This window comes from Pelodiscus sinensis, chromosome 3 (assembly GCF_049634645.1).
Source record: "Pelodiscus sinensis isolate JC-2024 chromosome 3, ASM4963464v1, whole genome shotgun sequence".
NCBI classification, from domain to species: Eukaryota; Metazoa; Chordata; order Testudines; family Trionychidae; genus Pelodiscus; species Pelodiscus sinensis.
Window position 1 is genome coordinate 3,239,390 of NC_134713.1, and position 24,205 is coordinate 3,263,594.

The window sequence follows — 24,205 nt, forward strand, 5'->3', positions numbered from 1 at the left end:
TAGCACCATGGAAGGTTTGATAGCTGAGCGGGAGTGAGATGGCTGGGGATACGGCCTCTCCTCAGTGAAATACCTGGGCCGTGTCTTCTGCTTTGTATTTGCATGGGAAACTGTCCCCCCCCCCCCTCCCACACACACTCCTCGTGAGCTCCCTCCTTGTCTGCCCTGCCCTGCAGAGAGAGAGTACTCCATGTGTCTCCACTTGCCTTCCCTCCCTGAGTGTGTGAGATCTGTCCACAGACGGGGGACATCATGGGCAGATGGGCCTCTCTTCCCCAGGCGGACTTTGTAGCTCTGACGCTCCAGCTCATGGATGGTTCTGCTAGTCGGCGTGAGCAGCTGCCTAGCAGAATTCACAGCTTCCCTGTGGTTTTATTTCACCTTCTTCTAGTCTCAGGTCCTGTCACGCAGCCTTTCACTGAAATCCTGAGGGGGAAGGATGAACCCATCTTCATCTGTGGAAATTCCTATTGTTGACAACCATCTCGTCTGACCTCCTGTACAACACAGATGGGGGAATTTCACCCGTGTTGAGCCCAGGAACTTGTTGGGCTACGAATAATTAGTGTTTGGTGAAAGCCGATGTCCCTCAAAGGCGGCCAGACATGACTGAAGATGTCAAGAGCTCGAGCTGCTCCCTGGGTAGCTTTTCCCATGGCTAATCACCCTCGCTATTTTAAGTGTCATTGGGCCTGGAAACTGGTTGCCTGCGGTGTGGATTTGGTTCCATCAGGGCTGACCAGCAAGGAGTTGTGTGGTTAAAGATGCACTTCTTTGTATGCTGTTTGTGTTAGTCATAGTAGGCCAGAGGCACAGCTGGAGCTCAAAACCCCTTTATGCTAGGTGCTGTACATACACAGTGAAAGGCACCACCTATCCTAAAGAACGAGCCCTACCCAAAAGAGCCTACAGTCTAAATAGACAAGAGGATGTTGTATTTCGGTATCGTACTTCAGTACCTTCATACTGTCAGTGTCAGCGTTGTCTGGCCCGGGTCGTCCTGGCGGGCTCCACTCAGGAACTCTACTCCCTCATTGATAAACTTTCGGCTGTATGTGTCTTCAATCGGTGCTCTCTTTACCTGAAGCGTTAGAGCCCGTGCACTCTGGTCAATACAGATCGCTGAAAGCCCCCAGAAACGACAGATGTGGGCAAGGTTTGAAATCAATCGAGAGAAGCTCTAACACTTGGTAACCGAGATCCTACAATGTTCCACCACTGTGCATTATGGCTCGCGTTGACAAGGTACCAACACCGGGCAGGCCTATTGCCATATAACAGCTATTAACAGCGGTCAGTCAGAGTTAAGCCACTGTGCATTCTGTAAGTTTAGCCAATGACACTGCCGTTCAGGCACCTAGTGCGCCCCCTTCACCTCCACCCCGTGGTCGGGTGGAGAGCACCCTTTGCAGTGTCCTTTTATAGACCGGTACAAACAACTTACATCCAGGCCTTCCTAAACTCCAAGAACACACATGCTCTGGGTTACGGCGTTGCTATAGCAACCTTGCGGCTAGGACCAAAAATCCATGCTAAGGAATAGGTGTCCATAAGGGCTGAAAGGCCTGCTGCTCTAATAGTGTAACTGCACAGCTCCCCTTACTCCTGGCTTGTTGCCCTTTTACACCAGGAAGGCTGTAGCCCTCAAACCTGCCCCATCCCTTGTACTCAGGGCAGGCAAGGAGAGAAGAGGTACTAGCTTCCAGAGGAGGAGTAAACCGTGAAGCTAGCTGGAGGAGTTTCTGGTGGCTGGGGCACGTGCCCAGTTCCCTGGTTCTTTGTTCTCTTGTCTCCTGAGCTGGCCTGCCAGATGGCAGCAACTAGCACCTGTAACGATCACCTACCTCTTCTGTGAACATTGGCCTGTCGGGCTTGATCTTTGCATGATGCCAAAGGGAAACTTCACAGGCAGCACTGAGTTCCGAATGCCAGGGGATGGTGTTGGAAGGGCACAAGGCAGCTAGAGGCCCAAATCCCTCCCAACCTACTGCCGTTGGTGAATAATGGAGTTATTCCCTTCTCCGCGGTGGCAAAGATCCTCTCCTTCTCCGAAGTCGCCCTGCAGGTCCCCCACCGCTGGTGCGTCTGCCTCCCTGTGCTGCTGAGCGAGGGGCTTTGGTACCCATCTCTGTTGGGCCCACACGTGCGCTGTCGCTCCTTGTTAGCCAGTGTGCTCCGTGGCCGCAGTCCTGTCTCAACCGCCCCCGGCTAGAGACAAAACCATCCCATGTTTGCCTATTAATTGTTGAGTTTAGCTGTGGGAAACCTTTTAGCCGCCTTTAAACATTTTTGGCCATTTAAAAAGAAAACAACAACATAGAAACAAAAAAGAAAGACAAGGCTTGGTTCTTGTGTGGATGGGACAGGAACGAACACACACGCCGCACGCCCAGGCATTGTCAAGCACCCCCACTGCATTTGTTTGCTCAGCACGGGCCCCATCCAACCCAGTGTTTCTCCGTCAGCAGCTCCAGCTGAGATCCCACAAGGACACGCAGCTCCTGCAGAAAACCATCTTTACAAAGAACAGAACATAAGACCATACATAACTGCCATACTGGGTCAGACCAAAGGTCCATCTAGCCCGGTATCCTGTCTGCCGACAGTGGCCAGCACCAGGTGCCCCAGAGAGGGTGGACCGAAGACAATGATCAAGCGATTTGTCTCCTGCCATCCCTCTCCAGCCTCTGACAAACAGAGGCCAAGGACACCATTTCTATCCCCTGGCTAATAGCCTTTTATGGACCTAACCTCCATTAAATTATCTAGCTTCTCTTTAAACTCTTATAGTTCTAGCCTTCACAGCCTCCTCTGGCAAGGAGTTCCACAGGTTGACTACATGCTGTGTGAAGAACTTTCTTTTATTAGTTTTAAATCTGCTACTCTTTCATTTGGTGTCCTCTAGTTCTTCTATTTAGGGAACTAATAAATAACTTTTCTTTATCTGCCCTCTCCACACCACTCATGATTTTATAGACCTCTATCATATCCCCCCTCAGTCTCCTCTTTTCTAAACTGAAAAGTCCCAGTCTCTTTAACCTCTCCTCATATGGGACCCATTCCAAACCCCTAATCATTTTAGTTGCCCTTTTCTGAACCCTTTCCAAGGCCAAAATTTCTGAGCAAAGCCTTCTGGCCCACGTGAGCCTTCCCCTCCGCCTTTGAAGGACGGTGGGCTGAAAAAATTGTCCAGGGACTCCTGTCTCCAGTTGAAAAATATGGGAAGTTCCCTCAGGAAGCCCTAGGGCAGCCAAATAAAGTCTCCATCTCACTCCATCTCCTCAGCACCACTAGCACAGAGGTTCTCTAGCACCCAGGCCCCTTAGTGCCTGTGGGTGTCCAATACCATGGACTCTTTAGACATTGAATCTTTGGTACAGAGAGAATGGCAAATGTAAGATGCTCACAGTACGTGAGTTGTCATGGATACTGCCAGTGTGCTGAGGGATTGGTACGGGCGTGATCCCACCTCCTTAGGAACCTACGGACTGGCAAAAAGTCGCAGCCTAAACGGAGGGGGAAAGCTTCCAAACTTAATTCCGGGCATCTGCTTTGATTCTAAGTCCCATTGCTCTATTTGAGTGGATTAAGCCAGCAGGCTGTTTGGGTTTGTAACTGGTGAAAAAACTACCTGGCTGATTTTTTTCCAAAAGAACAGCCCTAGAACCACCTTCTAGATGCTGTGTCAAAACATATACTGCTGCCTCTGAGAAACCGAAACATTAGGCCCTTAGTCCAGATTAAGCCCCCTAAATCTGAATTAGTAAACAGTGCATGCACGCTACCAAGCCTGATATTCCAAAATAATGGTCCATGGAATTGGAACTCTGCGCTCCTGCTTTTCATCAGGGATAACGCTAACTCCGAACGTGTCCATCCGAAATAACATTAGTGTGGATGCCTCAGTGCCGCTAATTGGAATTAATTGGCCTCCGGGAAACCGCCCGCAGGTCCCCAGTGCTTCCTGGGACTCTGAGTCCGAGGTAGCGCATCCGCATGAACGGAGCCTGCCTCAGACTAATTTCAAGGCTTCCCCATAGTAAGGACATGGAACTTTGGATCTGTTACATCGGGAGTTGAGTGGTATGTAGTAATTTCGAAATGGTTTCCTAGTGTGGACATAGCCTACGCCACCTTGCCAAAGAATGCAATGATACTTGGCAGTGAGTTCTCTGTTTGGCTGCAGAGTTCGATAAAATAGGAGTACTGAGGGGGGCTGAGCATTTTTGGAGAATGCTGTTCATTAGTTACAGCTCTCTTATATTGTGCGAGTGCCCAGAGGCCTTAGCTGATACACACAAAGCAATGGGTAGTTCCTGTCCACAAGAAAGGCTGGTGGAGAAATCAAGTCCAGCCTGATGTTCTCCTCATTTTCCAGTAGCAGATTTGGTAAGTAGTGAGCCATCTGTCTCATTTCAGACTGACCCCTGGAACAAGGAGTGTTCTCTCAGTGCTGCAAAAGTGGTGCCTAAAACAGACTGACTCCAAAATGCTTTCAGGGGTTTGGACCTTGGAAAGCTGACAGGCCACACCATGTCCAGCAGGGTTAGAATAGCTGTTACCCAGAACTTTCCAGCAGGTGCTCTCCTATGCTCCAAAGGAGGTAACTATCATTACCCCATTTTACAGATGGGCAAGTAGAGTCACAGGGAGCAGAAATGGTTTGTCCAATGAGCAAGCTCAGAACAGGATCCACCTTTCCCAACTCCATCCAGTTGGCCACACTGTCCTGTTAGCTAGAAACTGTCCGGTGGTGAGAGCAATGAACTTGCAGGTAGCAGAGTACAATCCATCAATGAACCAGAGGATTCAAGTTCCACTGAACAGCGGAGGGAGAGCACAGAGCTATCTAGTCCTAAGCACAGCTGACCGACAGGTAATCTGGGCTGCCTATGATGCACATGCAGTATTGCAACAGCCAGATCGGTCCCAGAATACAGCATACTCCGCCTTTGTGCCTCCATTCCCCATACTCTACAGCAAGGGAGATTTAAGTTAGACATTAACAGGCTGCATTAGCAGGAGTGTTGTGAGCAAGGCATGAGAAGTCATTCTTCCTCTCTACTCTGCACTGAGTAGGCCTCAGTTGGAGCATTGTGTCCAGTTCTGGGCACCACCTTTCAAGAAAAGTGGAGAAACTGGAGACAGCCCAGAGAAGAGCAACAAGAATGATTAAAGGTCTAGAAAACATGAGCTATGAAGGAAGACTGAAAGAACTGGGCTTGTTTAGTTTGGAAAGGAGAAGACCGAGGGGACATGAGAGCGGTTTTCAGGTATCTAAAAGGGTATCGTAAGGAGGAGGGGAAAAAATTGGTCTCCCTGGCCTCTGAGGACAGGACAAGAAGCAATGGGCTTAAACTGCCACAAGGGAGATTTCGGTTGGGCATTAGGAAAAGCTTCCTGTCCGAGTGGATAAACACTGAAATAAGTGCTTAGGGAGGTTGTGGAATCTTCATCACTGGAGATATTTAAGAGCCGGTTGGACAGACGCCTGTCAGGGATGATCTAGATGGTGCTTGGTCCTGCCATGAGGGCAGGGGACTGGACTCGATGACCTCTCGAGGTCCCTTCCGGTTCTAGTGTTCTATGATTAGGAAACCCTTTCTGTCCAGCATGGCAGGTTAGCTCTGGAATAGGTTATGAAATCCACATCACTGTTTAAAAACAGGTTGGAAAAACACCTGTCCAGGTTGGCCTGGTTTTACTTGGTTCTGTCTAAGCGCAGAGGGCTGGACTTAATGACCTTGTGAGCTCCCCTCTAGCCTTACCGTTTGGTGCATCTCTACACGGATAATATCCTGAATTCCCAGGTGTGTTGCTCACGTCCTACATCAAACCTCATGCTGTTCTCAAATCCCAGGGCGATGGTGGCCGTTAAAGTACCAAAGCAGAAAAACGAGCTCTCAACAACAGTCGATCGGAGCTGCAGCTCAGATTCACAGCCCTTGACCCTAGGAAGTCAAAGAATGTCGCTTTAAAACCCAGCGAATTCCTTGTGTGTGCATTTGGACACGGACATTCCCAATCGCACAGGATCACGTCATGAGCTAGACTCCAGCAGGGCCAGAGCATGGTAGATGTCCCTTCCCCCAAGTTGGGTTATGCAGGGTAGCTGCCACCATGCAGTTGAGCAGCTTTGTTTATGCTCAACACCTTTTTAGGTTCAGCAATCCCAGTTTTGCCACCCGGTGAACGAGCAATAAGCCAGGAGCTGGTTTCCTTATTCAGCGAGGGTAGTGGTAGCGTTCTAGAGAGAGAGAGACGTTTGTCATCATTCGAGTGATCCATGCACTCAGGGATTTTCCAAGGATGCCTTAGCAGTTCTGAAATTTGATTTGTCCTTTTCATGTGTTCATTTTTTAAAATTGTATCCTTTGGTATATATGGTTGTGAATATTTTCTTCCACTATTTGATCTGAGGAAGTGGGTCTGGCCCATAAAAGCTCATCTAATAAACCATCTTGTTAGTCTTTAAAGTACTACATAGTCCTGAATTTGCTTCAGCTACACCAGACTAACACGGCTACATTTCTATTACTATTTAGCAGCCAGTGTATTTAAAAAAAACCCATCAAGGTGGAGAAGCTACACAGTTAAAATTTCTCACTAAAGCTAATACTAAAATTAAATAATCCTCAGGTATTATGAAAGTGTTCATTTGGGTATAGTGCTTAGAATCTAGGAACAGACCACTCACCTTTGGGTCAGACCAAAGGTTCACCACGCCCTGTATCTGGTCTTCTGAGAGTGGCCAATGCCAGATGCCCCAGAGGGAGGGAACAGAACAGGGAATTATCACGTGATTCCAACTTCTGGCAAACAGACTAGGGACACCACCCCTTCCCATCCTTGCTAATTGCCATTGATGGACCTAAGCTCCCTGAATTTATCTAGTTCTTTTTTTGAATCCTGTAATATTCTTGGCCTTTACAATATCCTCCAGCAAGGAGTCCCACAGGTTGTGCATTGTGGGAAGAAGTACTTCCTTGTGTTTGTTTTAAACCTGCTGCCTATTAATTTAATTTGGTGACACCCCTTCCCCCAGTTCTTGTTTTATAAGAAGGAGCAAATAACACTTCCTTATTTACTTTCTCCACACCACTCGTGATTTTATAGCCCTCAATCATATTCCCCCTCCTTAGTCGTCTCTGTTCCAAGCTGAAAAGTCCCGGTCTTTTTCATCTTGCCTTGTACAGAAGCCATCCCATACCCCAATCATATTTTTTGCCCTTTTCTGAACCTTTCCCATTTCCAATAGATCTTTCCAGAGATGGGGTAACCGCCTCTGTCGTCAGTGTTCGAGGTGTGGGGGGTTCCATGGTATTATGTAGAGGCAATGGGCTATTTTCTGTCTGTTTTTATTCCAAAAGGGGTGGGGAGGGAAGGTTCTTCGGTCTCTCCTGTGGAAGCCGTTGCACTCTGGGTAAATGAGTCATTGGAGCAGCGGCAAGTGACTCCTGCATCTCCCCCACTTGCGTGTGCGGTCGGCCTGGCTCTTTGGCCCTACTACCTGTGAGTGCAAGAGCATGCGTGACTCCAGGCCTCCGTGGCTCGAGCACCTGATGGGGAGACCACTCCCCTTGCTCCGTGACTCGTAATTGTTTATCCAGGCTGCAACACCTTCACCAGAAGACACCGAGGGCACAGCTGGAGGATCAATGCTCCAGAGCTCGATCTTCTGGCGTTTGATTTAGCAGGTCTAGTGCAGACCTCTAAATCGAACGCTGAGGGCAGCCCCCGCCGGGGTCCGGCGCTCCTTTTGCAAGGAATAAGGGAAGCCGAGGGGAGTGTTTGCTCCTGTCACTCTCCTGTAGTGTGGACGCCACCAAGGCTCAGCTGAAGGTGAGTCGACTCCAGCTACGCATTTTGCATAGTGTTGACCAGGCCTGAGCGAGCCCCATGCCTGACCAGCCTGAGTCTGAGAGCACAGACCCGGCAGGAGGCATTGCCCCATTCACATCCCTTCTCCCCCCTCAGGCAGGTGGAGGACTTGAACTGAAGGGGGGGTGTCATGCATCCCAGGTGAATCCCCTCACCCAGGGGCTAAAAGTCACGAGGGAAGGGCCAATGTGCTTCTTTCTGGGTGGCTGCTCCGCCCCTCACTGCGCTTTGAGACCCTGTCCCTGTTCTGCTTCTGCCCCCAAAGCCCCGCCCATGCTCCGCCCCCTTTCCCGAGTATCTATCTGTGCCCTGCCTCTTCCTGCTCCACCCCCTGGCCAGACAAGGGATGGATTGGAGGTGGGGATTTCCCTCCCTCTCAACCTAGCACCATACCCACTAGGCCACCCTACCTCTGAGGGTGCGTCGAAGTCGCTTAAGTCGACTTTTGGCGCTGTCCACGCTGCAGGAAGTCCAAGGGGGAACATGCTTCTTCACCTTCCCTTACTCCTCGTGGAAGCAGGGTTACCTGAGTACCCGTCTCCCTCCGAACTGTCTTCACTAGACCTGCTCATTTGAGCCCTGGAAGAGCGACAGCAGCAGCTTCAATCGTCCTGTCGTGTAGACATAACCCTTAAAGGGCTCGTGGAGTCTGGAACCGAGGGGGTGTGTCTATCAGTCCTCAGACACTTCGTCAGTTGCTGCCTGGCTCTTGGCCTTGTCTCCAGTAGCATCCCCAGCGCTCCTGCCCCGGCTCCAAACGCCTAGCGGAGAAGTGCTGCCCTTGTACGGGTCTGACTTGCACAGGGGTAGCTCACCACAGCCTCTGCCCAGGGTGAGCCAGCTGCACCAGTGCAAATGACAGCTGCCTCCCGCACACCACGTCTGCACGAGGGGACGGTCCTGGTACAGCTGCGCCAGCAGCTAACAACTCTGGGGAGCTGAGCAGTGAGTGGTGAGTCTCTGGCAGCTTTTCTCGTTTCCTACGGTGAGGTGGGGTGACAGCGCATAGTCAATCTGTGGAACTCCTTGCCCGAGGAGGTTGTAAAATCTAGGACAAGGTTCAACAAAGAGCTAGATAGATTCATGGAGGTTTGATCTATCAATGGCTATTAGCCAGGATGGGTAAGGAATGGTTTGTGTATTTAGCCTCTGTTTGTCAGAGGATGGAGGGAAATCGCTTGATCATTACCTGTGCGATAATGATCTGGGAAACCTGGCATTGGCCAGTCTAGGCAGACCGGGTACTGGGCTGGATGGACCTTTGGTCTGACCCCGTCTGGCCGTTCTTATGGGGCTAAGGAGCTGTGGGGCTTGGGTGGCTAAAGTCTGTCATGTAAACTGAGGGTACTGCCGCTTTCGATTTCCAGGGTTCGAATGGGCGGGTCTTGAAGACAGCTAATTTGACTGGAGGGAGGCCCTTTGATCGATGCCGGTAACCCTGCTTCTATGAGGAGTGAGGGAAGGTGAAGGGAGAGGGTGTTTCCTTCAGCTTCTTGCAGCGTGGACAGCACCAAAAGCCGAGTCAAGTGACTTAGTTGTGCATCTTAATTCGACTTTGTCCCGTAGTGTAGACGTAGCTGGGACTGAGCCAGCCTAGTGCCAGATGCTCCTTTCTGGCCTTTGAACCTATGAATTAACCTGCATCGCAGCATCAAATGTTCTTTCCTTGTAGTGCCTGAGAATCGGAATCAAGAGATGCTGAGAATTCAGAGTCACTTTTATTCTGCCCATTGAAGAATGGAAAGCTTGTGTCCTGTTCCCCAACAAAAATTTCTTTCCACAATGTAGTTTTCTTTCTCTCTCTTTTTTCTCTGGCAACTAAATACCTTTTCAAAAGAATAATAATAGAGATGCAGCCATGTGAGTCTGGTCTTGCTGAAACAAAAGACAGGACTATGCAGCACTTGAAAGACTAACAGGGATGGTTTGTTAGGTGATGAGCTTTCGTGGGAGTGGGTCTGGCCCACGAAAGTTCATCACCTAATAAACCATCCTGTTGGTCTTTAAAGTGCTGATAGTCGTGTCTTTTGAAAAGAGCAACATAAAAATACCCCCCCACAAAAAAACACTAGGCATTGTGACAATAGAGCTACACAATGGAAAAAAACAAAACATTTGCTCTGATATTTTTCCTCTAGAAAAACTTTGGGAGGAGACCCTGCCCCCAAATTTTTTATTTCTGTAAAAGAAAGTTGACCAAAAACCACATTCTTTGCCTCAAGAGGCTATTTTGTTGCAGGTTAACTTTGCCGCCTTTAAAAGACAACAAGGAGCCCAGTGGCACTTCAAAGACTAACACATTTATTAGGGCATAAGCTTTTGTGAGCTACAATTCACTTCTGGAAGGAAGGATCCCAATGACTTCTGTGGGATTTGGATCAAATTCATGGTGTCTTTTTTTCAAAGACCCTCCAAAGACTTCACACACTTTATGTAGCCTTCTCAGTATCCCTGTGAGAGAGATACTGCAAAATTCCCAGGCTGTCTCTACATTGGCAAGGTTTTGCGCAAAATCTTGCCACCTGTCTACACTGGCCGCGAGTACTTGCGCAAGAACACTGATGTTCTAATGTTTGAAATCAGTGCTGCTTGCGCAAATACTCTGATGCTCCCGCTCAGGAATAAGCCCTCTTGCGCAAGAGGCCGGTGTAGACAGGCAATGTTAATTCCTTGCGCAAGAAAGTCCGATGGCTAAAATGGCCATCGGAGCTTTCTTGCGTAAGAGAGCATCTACACTGGCACGGATGCTTTTGCGCAAAAGCACATGCCAGTGTAGACGCTCTCTTGTGCAAATACTTTAGTGCAAAAACTCTTGTGTGAAAAGTATTTGCTCAAAATCATGCCAGTGTAGACATAGCCCCATTGTCATCAGTGGGACCAGGGGTTTGCCTCCTAGTACTCATTTCTCCCACTTCACCACCACCCTCTTGCTTTGTGTAAGGAATCGCAGATGGGAATAATTTCCCCTGCCAGCTTTACACTTGAGCCGGCTGCTGCAACGGCCTTATCTGCTTCCATGTGGGTTTCTTTGTAAGGTAAGGAAACCCATTTTCAGAAATACACGCGTCTCATTAGCTTTGTGTAGGAAATAGCCGTAATTGACGCTCTAAATGAGCCTGAGAAGCTGCGAGTTGGTATCGCAGCAAGTGTGAAGAATCAAATTAAATAGCCGAGTGGGGGTTTGGTTCCCAGGAACTCCTGCTTGGCAAATGTGTGTAGGCAGAGGAAGTAACACCGTGCCAGAGCCTGCACTTGCATTGTGCACTAGGAATTGTTCCTGCTGAAAGGTGGGGGTGGGGATTTAGCTGCCAGTTAAAAATTGTTCCTGCTGCTGGGGGACTCATGGGGTGATGGTGTTACTAGGCAGCGCTACTCGGCTGTGTTGCGTTTTCTGTGGCTAGAGTTCCGTGCTAGTTTATTTACGGCTGGTAGCCGAGTGTTGCCCGTGGCTGACAGGCAGTGTGGCCCGGGGGATGAAAAGGCTCTGGGCTGGGACTCAGATGTGGGTTTGCCCCTGACCTGCTGTGGATGTGGCTGTTACCTGTTTGGACTATGAGAGGCAGCAAGTTGGGAGAGAGGAAGCAAGTGGTCGATACTCCGCTTGACTGCTCTCTAACATCCCTATAGTGGAACCTCCTGCACCCCGTGCTGCTGCCTCGTTATCAATGGCGGGGGGGGGAGGTGGGAGCCAGCTCCCCGTGAGCACCAGCTCTCGTCTGCCTCCACCTCCTGTGTGTAAACATGTAACCACTAACGTCCCTACCCCTAGCCCCAGTGCCAGGCGGTTGGGTGGTGGAGGAGTCGTTGCTGTCGCTCTTCTCCACCTGGTGCCAATCACTGCATCTGGGAATCTCACGGGTGCCAGAGAACCACGCAGCAGGCCTGTGAATCAAGTTGGCTCTTCTTCGGGCCGGGCTCATTGGAAACGCCCTGAAGAAGTGTCCACCCCTTCTCCGCCTCAGCGTCTGTGGCCGGTGTCCCCCCCTCAAAGGACAATGCCTGTCACTGTGTGTGCACACGGCAGTAGCTGCCTTTACAAATGGCCTGGGGGGTGTTTTCCCTGGGGGGTTGCACGCAAGCCTGCCTGGCGTGTGCGCCCAGTCACGGTCGCTGCGTGGAGACGTTGGGCGCACCGCTGCACGAGTGCTTTCGTGGGCCAGGATGGCTGGCATCATGCGGAAAGCTGCCCCCCCCCCCCCCCCCGCCACACACACACACTGCTGCCTGCCTGGGCCACAAAGTGTCGTGTCCCCAGGCGCTGCGGTTGGGTGCGTGGGATGGAAGATGACACGTGGAGGGGAGGCGATTTCAAAGGCTGGGCTTTAATGCCAGCATTGGGGAGCCTGTGTTGGCCCTCCCACCCCCCCCCCACCACAGGACGGGCGCACACACAACTCACTCACCTGGGCTCCTCTAGGCTCGGGAATGGGAGGAGGGGCTTTCTCCTCAGGCGGGGGCCACGGCGGTGAGGGGTTTTGTTTTTGTTTTTTCACTTCTCACTTGTGCGGCCGCCAACTGATTTTTTCTGTGGCTCAGCGTCCCCCGACCCAAAAAAGGTTCCCCCCAACGCCTGCCATAGAGGTGGGAGAGTGAGTTTTAGGACAAAGGATAGGTCTGTAGTACAATCACGGGGAGTGATCGCAGCTTGGGTGGACCTCTCCTCAGCTGGCTTTCAGTCCCCTACCTCGGGTACCAGAGCAGTGAAGTCTCAGCATGAGCATCCGTGTGGGTTGAATAAGCCCGCCCGGCACCTTGGGTCACTGCTGGGGCAGCTAGCCTGTACCCAAGCCCGCCCTTCCAACAGGGCCCCCAGCAGAGAGCAGGAAGGAGCAGCCGACGCTCAGCAGGCCAAATGGAAGGCCCTGGGGCCGGATCTGCCTTGCAGGCCTCCAGTTGAAGAGCATTGGAGTAGACCGGGCCAGGGAACCTGTATTGGGTCCGGGGCCACTGACCCACATAATCAGTCTGGGGCCCCACACACAAAACCCTCACCGACGTGGCTCCCGACGGAGAAGCAGAAAGACTCCTCACATTTCCCTCGCACACCGGAGCCTAGGGGGGCCTGGCCTAGTAGATTGTGTGCTCCAGCCCCATGGTGGGGCAATGGGGGGCTTGGAGCACCAGCACAGGCTCCCCAATGCAGGGGGGGGCCATGAGCCTTGGGGGCCTGAGGTTCCCCTGGAGTAGACCCTCCACTTGGTGGGGATGGAGAGCTAACAGAGGAGCCCAAGAAGGCTCAGATGTTCCAGGCTTGGTCCAGTCTTTGCTAAAAAGGTAAATGGGGACCATGTACTCAACATAATCCTCATTAACAAGGGGGAAGGGGCAGAAGCCAAAATAGGGAAGGAGATCAGCCGTTAAAGAATATTTAGAGAAGTTAGATGTATTCAAGTCAGCAAAACCTGATGAAATTCACCCGGGGTGCTGAAGGAACTATCTCAGCAATTCAGGAAATGTTGGTGATGGCTGGATAGGAGTCAACAGGGCACCTTTGTAACCAAGAAGGCATTTTGGGGTGCATTAGGAGGAGCATTGCCAGCCCTAGGATTCTGATTGTCTCTGGGCTTTCACACAAAATGGGTGAGATTCCAGAGGACTGCAGAAGGCCAGGATATCGCCTATCAAAAGAGGCAGTGTGTGCGAGGGGGAGGGGGGAACAGAGGACCAGAGGAACAATAAACCAGTCTACCTAACTTCAGTAGCTGGAAAGATAAATTATTGGATGAACCATTTGTAAGCCTCTAGAATGAGGTTTAACAGGTGGTTCAATTTAGGGCTTTATTTTGAACTACCGGGTCCCTGCCGCGTGTAGACGTGGGCAGTTAGTCTGGACTTGTACATTTCAAAAATGGCGACCGGCCGGGAAGATGCAAATCAATCACAAGATATTTCAATCCCAGGCTTGATTTGCAATTTCAAATGCCTACATTAACCTCCTTAGTTCGAACTAGGGGGCTAGTGTAGACAAGCCCTAACTGAATACGTGTCAACAATGTGATGCCATGAGTAAGACTCAGGAAGTAGTGGTCCCACACTGGTGAGGATCTTAGCTGGAATATCGTGTCCAGTTCTGGGGACCTCATGTTAGGAAAGATGTGGACGAATTGGAGAGAGCCGAGGAGAGAATAGAAAAAGGAGAAAAGGGTTAGAAAACCTGACTTCCCGGAAAGGTTTAAAAAAATTGGGCATGTTCAATCTTGAGAAGAAGACCATGGGGAACCTGATAAGTCTTCTGATGTGTAAAAGCAGAAGTGGGCAATAATTTTAGACAGGGAGCTACTTCACTAATTTTTGAAGTGGCCCTAGGCTGCCCCAGAAGGGGTGGGGCCTCTGGCAAAAGGGGCGGGGTCAGGACACTTCCATGCTCCCCCTCCCACAGCCCCTGATTGGCCTGGGGGTAGGGAAGCATGTTAAGTCTTTGCCCCCCCCCCCCCCCCCCCCCCCGCCTAGAGAGAACTGCCAGGTGTTCTGAACAGCTGGCGGTTCCCTCTAGGCACTTGCCACCTTGCAGGGCAGGAGAAGACTTCGCACGCTCCCTGTACCCCCCCAGGTCCATCAGAGACTGGAGGCAGGAGGAGCATGCAAAGTCTCTTCCCTGCTCCCGCCCTGTAAGGGGCATGTGGCGCTTGCAGGGCGGGGGCAGGGAGCAAAAGCCTTGAGGCCCTGATTGGGGGTGGGGGAGTGGCAGGACATCCGCTGGCCAGATCCACCCACTTGGTGGGCCGAATCCAGCCCACGGAGGCCCCTTTGCCCACCCTTGTGGTAAGGGCTGTTTATAAAGAGGACAGGGACCCGTTCTTTTCCATGTCCACTGTAGAGAGAACAAGACGTCACGGGCTTTATGTGCCGTGGGGGAGATTTAGGTGAGATAGTAGGAAAGACTTTATGACCATTAGGTTTGTTAAACCCTGGAATAGGCTTCCAGGGGCGGTTGTGAAATCTCCTCCCAACTTAGTGGACGCAAGTAGCTTCCAATGCATGATTTCTTCCAAAGAGCCTTTAACATGCTGCAAAACGAATGGGAATGAAACGTGGCATAAACCGGGTGAAGAAGATGCCGTGGCTACACCAAAGCTTTGGCAACTACGGAGGAGCGGGGAGAACAGGGAAATGCATTAGCTGGTGGACTTACTCACAGGGAAAATTATAATAAGAAGTTAGCTGCCCTAGCTGCTAGTAACAACAGGGATGCAGTTACAAATGATGCCTTGCAAACCTTCTATTCCAGAATTTCTACCGTGGGCAGGTAATGAAGCTGGTGGAGTACAACAGGGTTCTTTCGAGGCAACTGAACTCCTACAGGTAACTGAAGAACAACAGCAGCAGCAACCTAGCCGGATAGGAGCATACATGCAGAGGGAATGCTGGACGCAATCCAGCCCTTGAAAAACAGCAGGATTCTGGGCGTGAATGGATTCCTGAAAGAACTTGAGAGAAAAGCGTATAAAGAAATGTTAATGCCTTTGCGTAGGAAAATGTATGAATGAACTTTGGGTTGTAGTACTTTACCTCCAAGCCTAAAAATAAGCCTAAAAATAAGGATAATTGATGTAATCCTAAAGCCAGGGAGTGCATGGGTTAACTGCATAAATTATAAACCTAGTACATTAATAAATGAACGCAAAGGGATCTCCGTGTTAGTCTGTAACTTTAAAACCACTGAGCAGTCCTGTGGTGCTTTAGAGACTAATACATAAAGGGTACGTCTACCCTAGAGCGTTAATTTGATTTATCTTAATTCGAAATAGTTAATTTGAATTAAGCTAATTCGAATGAACGCATCTACACACAAACTATTTCGAAATAGCGTGTCCATACTGAGTGGACCCTGAACCAAAGTTAAGGCTGGCTGGAACCAGTGCTGGCAGGGCATCAGGTTAGGACGTAGTGTGTGGGGCTGCTGCCTGAGGGTAACTGAGCTCCGTGCTTAAAGGGACCCTACCCCCACCCCGGACAGACAGTTCTCAGGGTTCCCCGCTTGCTTGTTTACCTCCATGAGGGACAGCAAAGCAGTCCTGTCTTGGAGTGCCCTGAGTGCCCGCACTCGAGACACCACAGCACTCGGCCACATGGAACCAGAGCTGCCCCTGGGCACACCGGTGAGTCTCGTGGGGTCGTTGCCATCAGCCCGGCTGCACTTGCTTCAGGCTGCCATCCGGGGGATCCATCAGGGGGGCTGTCAGGATCCAGGAGGCCCTGCAGGAGAGTGTCCACCCCGAGGAGCCCACAGAGCCACCCCAGTCCTCCCCACCGGGGGCTCGTGCCCCATTCCTCCCTCACGTCTTTCCACTTACCCCTCCCTAGCCCCCCTTCCTGATGTCAAACAAAAGACATGTATGTTCGAAAATAGAAACTGGGTTTATTGAACAAAACTGGGGGGGATGGACCTCTGGGGAGACTGGGAAAAGGAGGTGGGAAAGGGGAAGAGAGAGGGTGGGAGAGGGGAGGGGGACACCTGGGAGTAGGGAGCTGGAAGGGGGAAGCAAAAGAAAGAAGGAGGAGGGGAAGCTCAGGGTTGGGGGTCTCGCTGGACCAACTTGATTTTCATGCAAACCTGCTCCTGGGTTCGCATGTGGCCTTTGGTGGCCAGGCTGGCATCTATCCTGCCCTAGACGGCCACATTCCTCCATCTAGTGCAGAGATCATGGACGTTGGGGGCATCCCCCCCAAACCTAAATAAGGTCCATGATCACCCTGGACCAGGAAGGCGCCCACCTTCTCTGGCCCATCAGGTTCCTGGGAGCTGGCAGACTGCTCCTGGGAGGCAGTGGAGGGCTGGCTGCCAGTGGCTTGCTGGCTCCTGTTTTGGGGCCACTGGGTCTCGCTGGACCACTGCTGGCTCTGGGCTGGCAGGCTTGGAGCTGGCACAGGCACTGTGGCCAGGGTCTACCTCTTTAATGGCTCCAGGGCTGGGAGAGAGGAGAGTAAGTTTTCCTGGTTGTGCCCAGAGTGGCCACCAGGGCTCCCTGGGAAGGGCTGGAGGCCCCCTATTTCGAATTCAGTGTCTACACAGCACTTCATTCAAAATAGCTATTTTGAATTTGGCGTTACTCCTCGTAGAATGAGGTTTACCAAATTCGAATTCAGCGCTCCGCTATTTTGAATTAATTTTGAAATAGCAGTTTGCATGTACAGACGCTATTAAAGTTAATTCGAAATAACAGCTGTTATTTCAAATTAACTTTGCAGTGTAGACATACCCATAGAGTATCATGAGATTTCGTGGGTAAAACCCAGTTCCTCAGATGAGCTGGACTGGAAATAACAGAGCGCCAATTATTTATAACGGGGAAAAAAAGACCTGTCAGTTGTAAGATGGGTACTAACGAGGCTTATTAAGTGGGCTGGAAAAATCCCATTCTTAGCTTTTGATGTAAAAATGCAGTTTTTCAAGGCAGAGGAGGCTGGCTTTATAATGCAGCATCCAGTTAATGTCTGTTCAAGCCCAGTGTCAGATCTGTAGATGAATACCAATTCCACACTCTGTAATTGGCTGCGAAAAAACTCCTTTGTAGAAGAACGGCTACTTGTAAATCCATGATTAAGTGACAAGGCAGATTAAAATGTTCCCCTACAGGTTTATGTGTAATAAATGATTTAATAAATGGAAATTGTCAAATATTGACATTTGGTTCTGGATAGCAGGTTAATTGAAATCCTCTTGTGGCTAGTGCCGTCAAGACTACCTTTCATGGTGCAGCACTGTCTGCCCTCTTGGACAGTGAAGATGGGGTATCATGGGAAGTGTAGTCCACGTGGAACCCCGATCCATAGAAAATAGGGACATGACAGAACCAAACGACCACTCCCATGAAGCACTGCAGCAGTATATCAAACCAAAATATTTTGTTCTGTAATGTTTGTTTTTTTTGCTGAGTATCTTAAATTTGTTTCATGGAAAGAAGATGCTTTTCATGATTTTTGTTTAATCCAAAATCTAGTTTTGATGTATAATATTCAACCAGATCTACTAATAATGACCTTTTTGTCTGATGTGTCTGTTTAGATAGTATGCTTCTGAGGACAGAGTCATATTGTATATACTCACAATAGCCAGTTTTGCTAACCCCATCAGATTGGCTTGAAAAATTGAGGTTTTTAATAAATAGTTCATAGAATCATAGAACTGGAAGAGACCTCAGAAGGTCATCAAGTCCAGCCCCCTGCTCTAGGCAGGACCAATTCCAACTAAATCAACCCAGCCAGGGCTTTGTCAAGCCAAGTCTTAAACACCTCTAGGGATGGAGACTCCACTACTTCCCTAGGTAACCCATTCCAATGCTTCACCACCCTCCCAGTGAAATAATTTTTCCTAATATCCAACCTGGACCTCTCCCACCACAACTTGAGACCATTGCTCCTTGTTCTGCCATCCGTCACTACTGAGACCAGCCTCTCTCCATCCTCTTTGGAACCTCCCTTCAGGAAGTTGAAGGCTGCTATCACATCCCTCCTCACTCTTTGCTTCTGCAGACTAAACAGACCCAAGTCCCTCAGCCTCTCCTCATAGGTCATATGTTCCAGCCCCCTAGTTAATATTGGCTCCTCTTTATTATCCTTCTGATTTTTGAGTATTTAGGATGCACATGGATTAAATTTTCAAGCTTTTTCTCCACAGCTATACAAGCTAGAATCTTTCGTTTATGTTAAATGAAAGTTGAGATTCTTGTGGAATGACAGAATTCCAGGAGCCGGTCTATACGAAAAATATCAGACCATGAAAGTTGGCAGCACTGAGTGCTTTGCAAACGGACCTGATCTCAGCTGCATCCTCCGATTGTTCCTGTTATACAAACTGGAACCTAGATGTTCTGACACATAGATGTTGCTCTTGCAAGTAGATAAGATTCCATCAGGTCTAAGGACAAAATGCTTGTGGCGGACAATTCATTAGATGCTCAAAAGGCATTTTGACAGGGTGAGGTGGGATGGTGTATTTTCCATGTTGCATCAAGGGAATTACTTCTGTGCATGGGACCAACCTCCAGATGGGGGCAGAAACGTAGATAAATGGGTGAATATCAAAACCACAGTGCAGTAGCATGAGGCACTAGCTTAAGGGTCTCCCTTTTCTTTTCTGCTCTATCAAATGGCCCGGAAGCCCTAAACGGCAGCAATTCACCCAAATTCCCAGTTACTGGGGTTTTCTATAGGAGGGCAAGAAAGCATGAAGGAAGGCTCTCCTCTCATTACAGCTCATTTCAGTTTTGGGAGTGGCATCTGTCTGTAGTCACAAAGCTGCTTAGGGGAGGCAAATGGTGGAAGGACCATAAACAGGAGGCAAGGAGAAATGCAGAGGGGAGAAGCGTAGCTAGGGGAAGTAAGGCTGGGACATAGTAAGGAATCTTTGTGAAGGCCTTCCAGTTGTGGGGGGAGCAGCCGCCCATTCAGCCTGATCCTTTTGTGGTCTGGTGGTAGCTAGAGAATGGCCGAGGCATGCATCTGGCGGAGCCTTTGTTTCTTCATCATTCCTGTACGGATTGATGCTCTTCTCTTGCTCTGTGCATGCGAGGATGATCTGCACCGGCAGCCGCACCATGGCAGCTGTTGTGCTGGAAGAACAACTGGAGCATGTCTGTGTCATGCCTAGGTAGGGATCTCAGCTTAGGAATGTATATATTTCTTCTTCACACAGCGTGTAGTCAACCTGTGGAACTCCTTGCCAGAGGAGGCTGTGAAGGCTAGGACTATAACAGAGTTTAAAGAGAAGCTAGATAATTTCATGGAGGTTAGGTCCCTAAAAGGCTATTAGCCAGGGGATAAAATGGTGTCCCTGGCCTCTGTTTGTCAGAGGCTGGAGAGAGATGGCAGGAGACAAATCGCTTGATCATTGTCTTCGGTCCACCCTCTCTGGGGCACCTGGTGCTGGCCACTGTCGGCAGACAGGATACTGGGCTAGATGGACCTTTGGTCTGACCCAGTACGGCCGTTCTTATGTTCTTATTTATGTAAGCCACTGTGGCCACCCCACCCTGCCACATCCCAATCCCTGAGGAGATCTGTCCCGTACTTCCTGAGCAGAGTCTAACCATGCTGGGTGTGGACACGAGCAGCCAACCAACTGGGTTTGCAGGAAAACGTGAGGACTAGCCCCCATGTGGACAGAGCCTTGTTTGCTACCCACCACCAGAGCAATTCAGGGGGCTGGGACAATTTGTACGGTGGGGGCACTGAGAGCCATCGAAACCCTGTCTATGATGGACACCCCATGGCAGGGGGTGCAGCAGCACCCTGCCCCCGCACCTCTAGTTCCAGCACCTAACAGAGCAACTCACTTAGAACCTGACTCCACTGGCTTTCTTTGGCTGACCCAGTGAGCACCACAGACGCTGGCCTGATTTTCAGACACGCTGATTACTTGCAGTCCTCACTATCTTGACTTGGGGGGTTGTCTGCTTGTGCCCTGCGAGGACTTCCCGTAGCGCGTCCTTCCAGGAGTGAAAGCTTTCAATGGGGATTGACGCATGTGACTGACCTCCCTGGAGCCTTCAGACATCAAAGCCTTAGTGCTGGAGGAGGCTGCTGGACTTTTCATAGCTGTGCATTCGGGGACCGATCCAGCATGGTTTTAGATTTAGGGTCCACTCTGCCCCGTTTCTTAACTCACTTGACACCCTCCCCCCCCCCCCCCGGAGGTGGTAGGTGTCACGGTGGAAAAACACCTTGCTGACGAGGTGGTGCCTAACCAAAAAAATCTTTTGGGAGGCTTTGCTACAAATAACGTCCAGTTTTTCCTACAAATAACCTCCAAGTCTTCAACTTCCTGAAGGGAGGCTCCAAAGAGGATGGAGAGAGGCTGTTCTCAGTAGTGACAGATGCAGAACAAGGAGCAATGGTCTCAAGTGACAGCGGGAGCAGGTTGGAGATTAGGAAAAACTATTTCACTAGGAGAGTGGTGAAGTACTGGGTTGGGCCCCTTAGGGAAGTGGTGGAGTCTCCATCCCTAGAGGTGTTTAAGTCTCAGCTTGACAAAGCCCTGGCTGGGATGATTGAGTTGGGATTGGTCCTACTTTGGGCAGGGGGCTGGACTTGATGACTCCTGAGGTCTCTTCCAGCTCTATGATTCTACGTCCAGTTCGTGAGGGCAGGGGACTTGACGACCTTTCGAGGTCCCATCAGTTCTAGTGCTCTATGATTTCTTCTGTGCTCTCCCCACCAAGGTACGGTTTGGAGTCCAAAAGGTGGAGTCTGTCTGCTGCTTTTTGATAGCATGTTTCCCTCACATCCCAGCTGCTTCCTTCCCTAGAGTTTCACGTCCTCTTACGCGGTAATCTCTCTGCCGATACATTCGTGGCAGTCCCTTGCTTTTTGAGCCATACGGTCGCTCTCCAGCGAACGGTGGCAAGCGAACTAGTTGCGTATTTTTTTACAGTGGCGTCACTGGGCCAAAATAACACTGGAGGGAGGGGGCAGGGGGAAATAGGAAGGGGTGAAAGATTCAAAAGGCTGTTTTTGGAGGAGGAGCAAAATGCTCTGACATGGATTTCTGGTGTTCCTTGTGCCACAGAACCTGCGTTCTACCTCACTGGAGGGACGGCACCAGCCTACGACTCAAGCGACGGAGGGTCATTCCCCTGGTTTCCCGGAGTTTTCCTGTTTGGCTTTGGGCAGTTCATTGAGTTTGCAGGGAATGGGCTTATAAATACCCGCGGCAGAGGGGGAGTGCTGCGGACGTGGTGCATTCCACTCGGTAGAGCTGCTACCTTAACTGGCACAGGCTCTTAAAAGCCCTCAGGCCCTAACACGAGATGAGCAGCCAAGGCAAACGGTACCCAGGGTTCCCTCGCTCCTTCCCCCTCCTCTATCTATCTTTTCGGTGTTGTTTTTGGGGGGAATTTTTTCAATTTTAGGAATTCCAGAGTGTATTGTGACTGACACAGATTTGTAGCCATCACCATGGAAACAGAGCGAGGCCCGTTGTATGCGGCGCGTGTTCATTGTGAAGTTTCTGATTTCAAAGAGGCGGTTGGATTTCTTTCCACTGTTTTAGGATTTCCTGGCGAGGAATCAGGGCTTCTGAATATCCTCTCCCCCTCCCCCATCCCATCCCCTTCTCCCCGACTCCCACAGGTTCTCCGTGCCTTCTGCTCATCAGCTCCTGAACTTCACCCTGGTGGGTCAGGCCTCTCCTGGCCATACCTCTCCCCTGCCTGCCTGTCAGCCCCACAGCTATTTCTACCACCCTGCCCTCTCTCTGTAGACCCTGAGGATTCCAACGTTAAGAACATAATCCTCATGAGAACATCAGAACGGCCAGACGGGGTCAGACCAAAGGTCCATCTAGCCCAGGATCCTGTCTGCCGACAGTGGCCAACGCCAGGGGCCCCAGAGGGAGGGATCACACAGTTGCTGTTGTTTGCACTGTGCTAGCCTCCTCCCATCCCCATACTGCTAGGTGCTGCACAGATATGTGGTAAAGCCAGGTCTACACTAGACCTGGAAAGTCGGGTTAAGGTATACAACTACTGCTATGTGAAATATGTCTCTGGAGTCGGCTTGGCGCCATCCTCACAGAGGGAGGTCGATATGAGCAAACACTCCCATCAACTTCCCTTACTCCTCACGACTGCCAGGAGTACCGGCGCCGACCGGAGCAGCCCTCAGCATTCAATTTAGCAGGTCTTAGCTAGACCTGCTAAATCAAATGCCAGAAAATTGATCTCTGGCATGGTAAGTATAGATGTGGCCTAGGAGACAGTCCTGGCCCCGTTGTGTCAGGCCTGGCATACACACATCCCAGGCCAGTGGTTTAACCCCAAACCCGTCGTCTGTAGATAGAGCTTGTGTTGGAACTCTGCATTTTTTTGAAACCGCTTCAGTTGCAACAAACTGGGATGGGCTGTTTCTAGAACAGTGGCGGCAGTACAGTCTTCCTGCCATAGAGGCAAAGGAAAGGAATCCCTCTGGTTTATAAAATGGTAAAGAGACATGTTGTCAATGGTGATAGTCTGAATTAGGAATGTAAAATCTTGGTTAATCCATTAAACCTTAGGTTTTTCTAGTTAACTGATTAACTTGCCCCCACCCAGCTCCCGACAGCTCACTGGTCTGCTGCTGCCAGCCTCACCAGGTGGAGCAGCCATGGTGGGGCTGTTCCTGGGTACTGGTTAACCAGTACCACGTAAGCATCACCTGGTTAGGGTGTTCACATCGATTACCTGTTCACATCCCTAGTTTGAATGTAAGATCAGGAATCAGGAGGTCCTGAATTCGAGTTCTGACGCTACCTTTGGCTTTAGGTGAGTGTCTTCCTCAGTTTCTTCCTGTGGAACTCATTGCCACAGGAAAGCGCTGAGGACAAGTTTCAGAAAGGGACTGGGTGCTTAATGGACAACAGGCACCTCCAGAATTATAACTGTCCTTTCTAACAAGCCTTCTGGAAAGGATACTATGCTTCCTGCTTCAGGGTTTAGACCAGGCTCTAGCGATAGGGGTCAGGATAGGTACAACCCGGTAGATGGAGCAACGTATCTCACATCGGCTACGGTGGGGTCCTGACACCTTCCCCTCAAGCATTGGCACTGGCCATTGTCAGAGGCAGGCTACTGGATGAGATGGACCTTGGGTCTCACCAGTCTAGCTGCCCCCGTGTTCTCTGCATTGTCTGTAACACCTGCGGGACTCCTTGCAGGCTGGGTTGGGTTGGGCTGCCTCTTGTAGGACCATGCCTGTGTGTGCCACAAATGCACAAAAAGTGTCTCTGTAAATCGGGGGTTGCGCAGCTATTCACAGGAGATGCATGGCACCTCTCTGCTTCCACTGCAGCTTGTTTGTGGACGTGACAAGGGGGGGGGGATGGGTCATGGAGTTGGATGGGTAGGGATGGTGTCCCTAGCGTCTGTTTGTCAGAGACTGGGAATGGGTGACGGGGAGGGATCACTTGATGATTCCCTGTTCTGTTCCCTCCCTCTGGGGCATTTGGCATTGGGCACTGTTAGCAGACAGGACACTGGGCTAGATGGACCTTTGGTCTGACCCAATATGGCTGCAGTTATGTTGGCTTTTGATCAAGTGGAACCTTAAAACCATGCGAGTGTGCGGGAGGGGCCAGTGGCGGTGCACAGGCAATAGGATCTGTGAGGTAGGCCTGTCAGATGCGCAGGGTGTACTACTGGGCCTGCGGGCCAGATCTGGTCTCCCAGGGTCAGTTCCTGGCAGGCCGCCACCGCTATCCATACGTGTGTCTCGGCAGGTACATGTGATTGTGGCTCCCATTGGCTGCAGATCGCCATTCCTGGCCAATAGGAGCTGTGGGAAGCAGTGTGCCGGTCTCTGCTACATCCTGCTGCTCCCATTGGCTGGAAATGGGCCAATGGGAGCTGCG

The 24,205-nt window shown here is 50.5% G+C and overlaps 1 protein-coding gene across 1 annotated transcript in view; it reads left to right on the forward strand.

Annotated features, from left to right (window-relative positions):
- The window catches only part of XKR6 (XK related 6), a 266,006-nt gene that overhangs the window by 63,935 nt on the left and 177,866 nt on the right, over positions 1 to 24,205 (forward strand). The gene's annotated exons all lie outside the window — the stretch shown is intronic.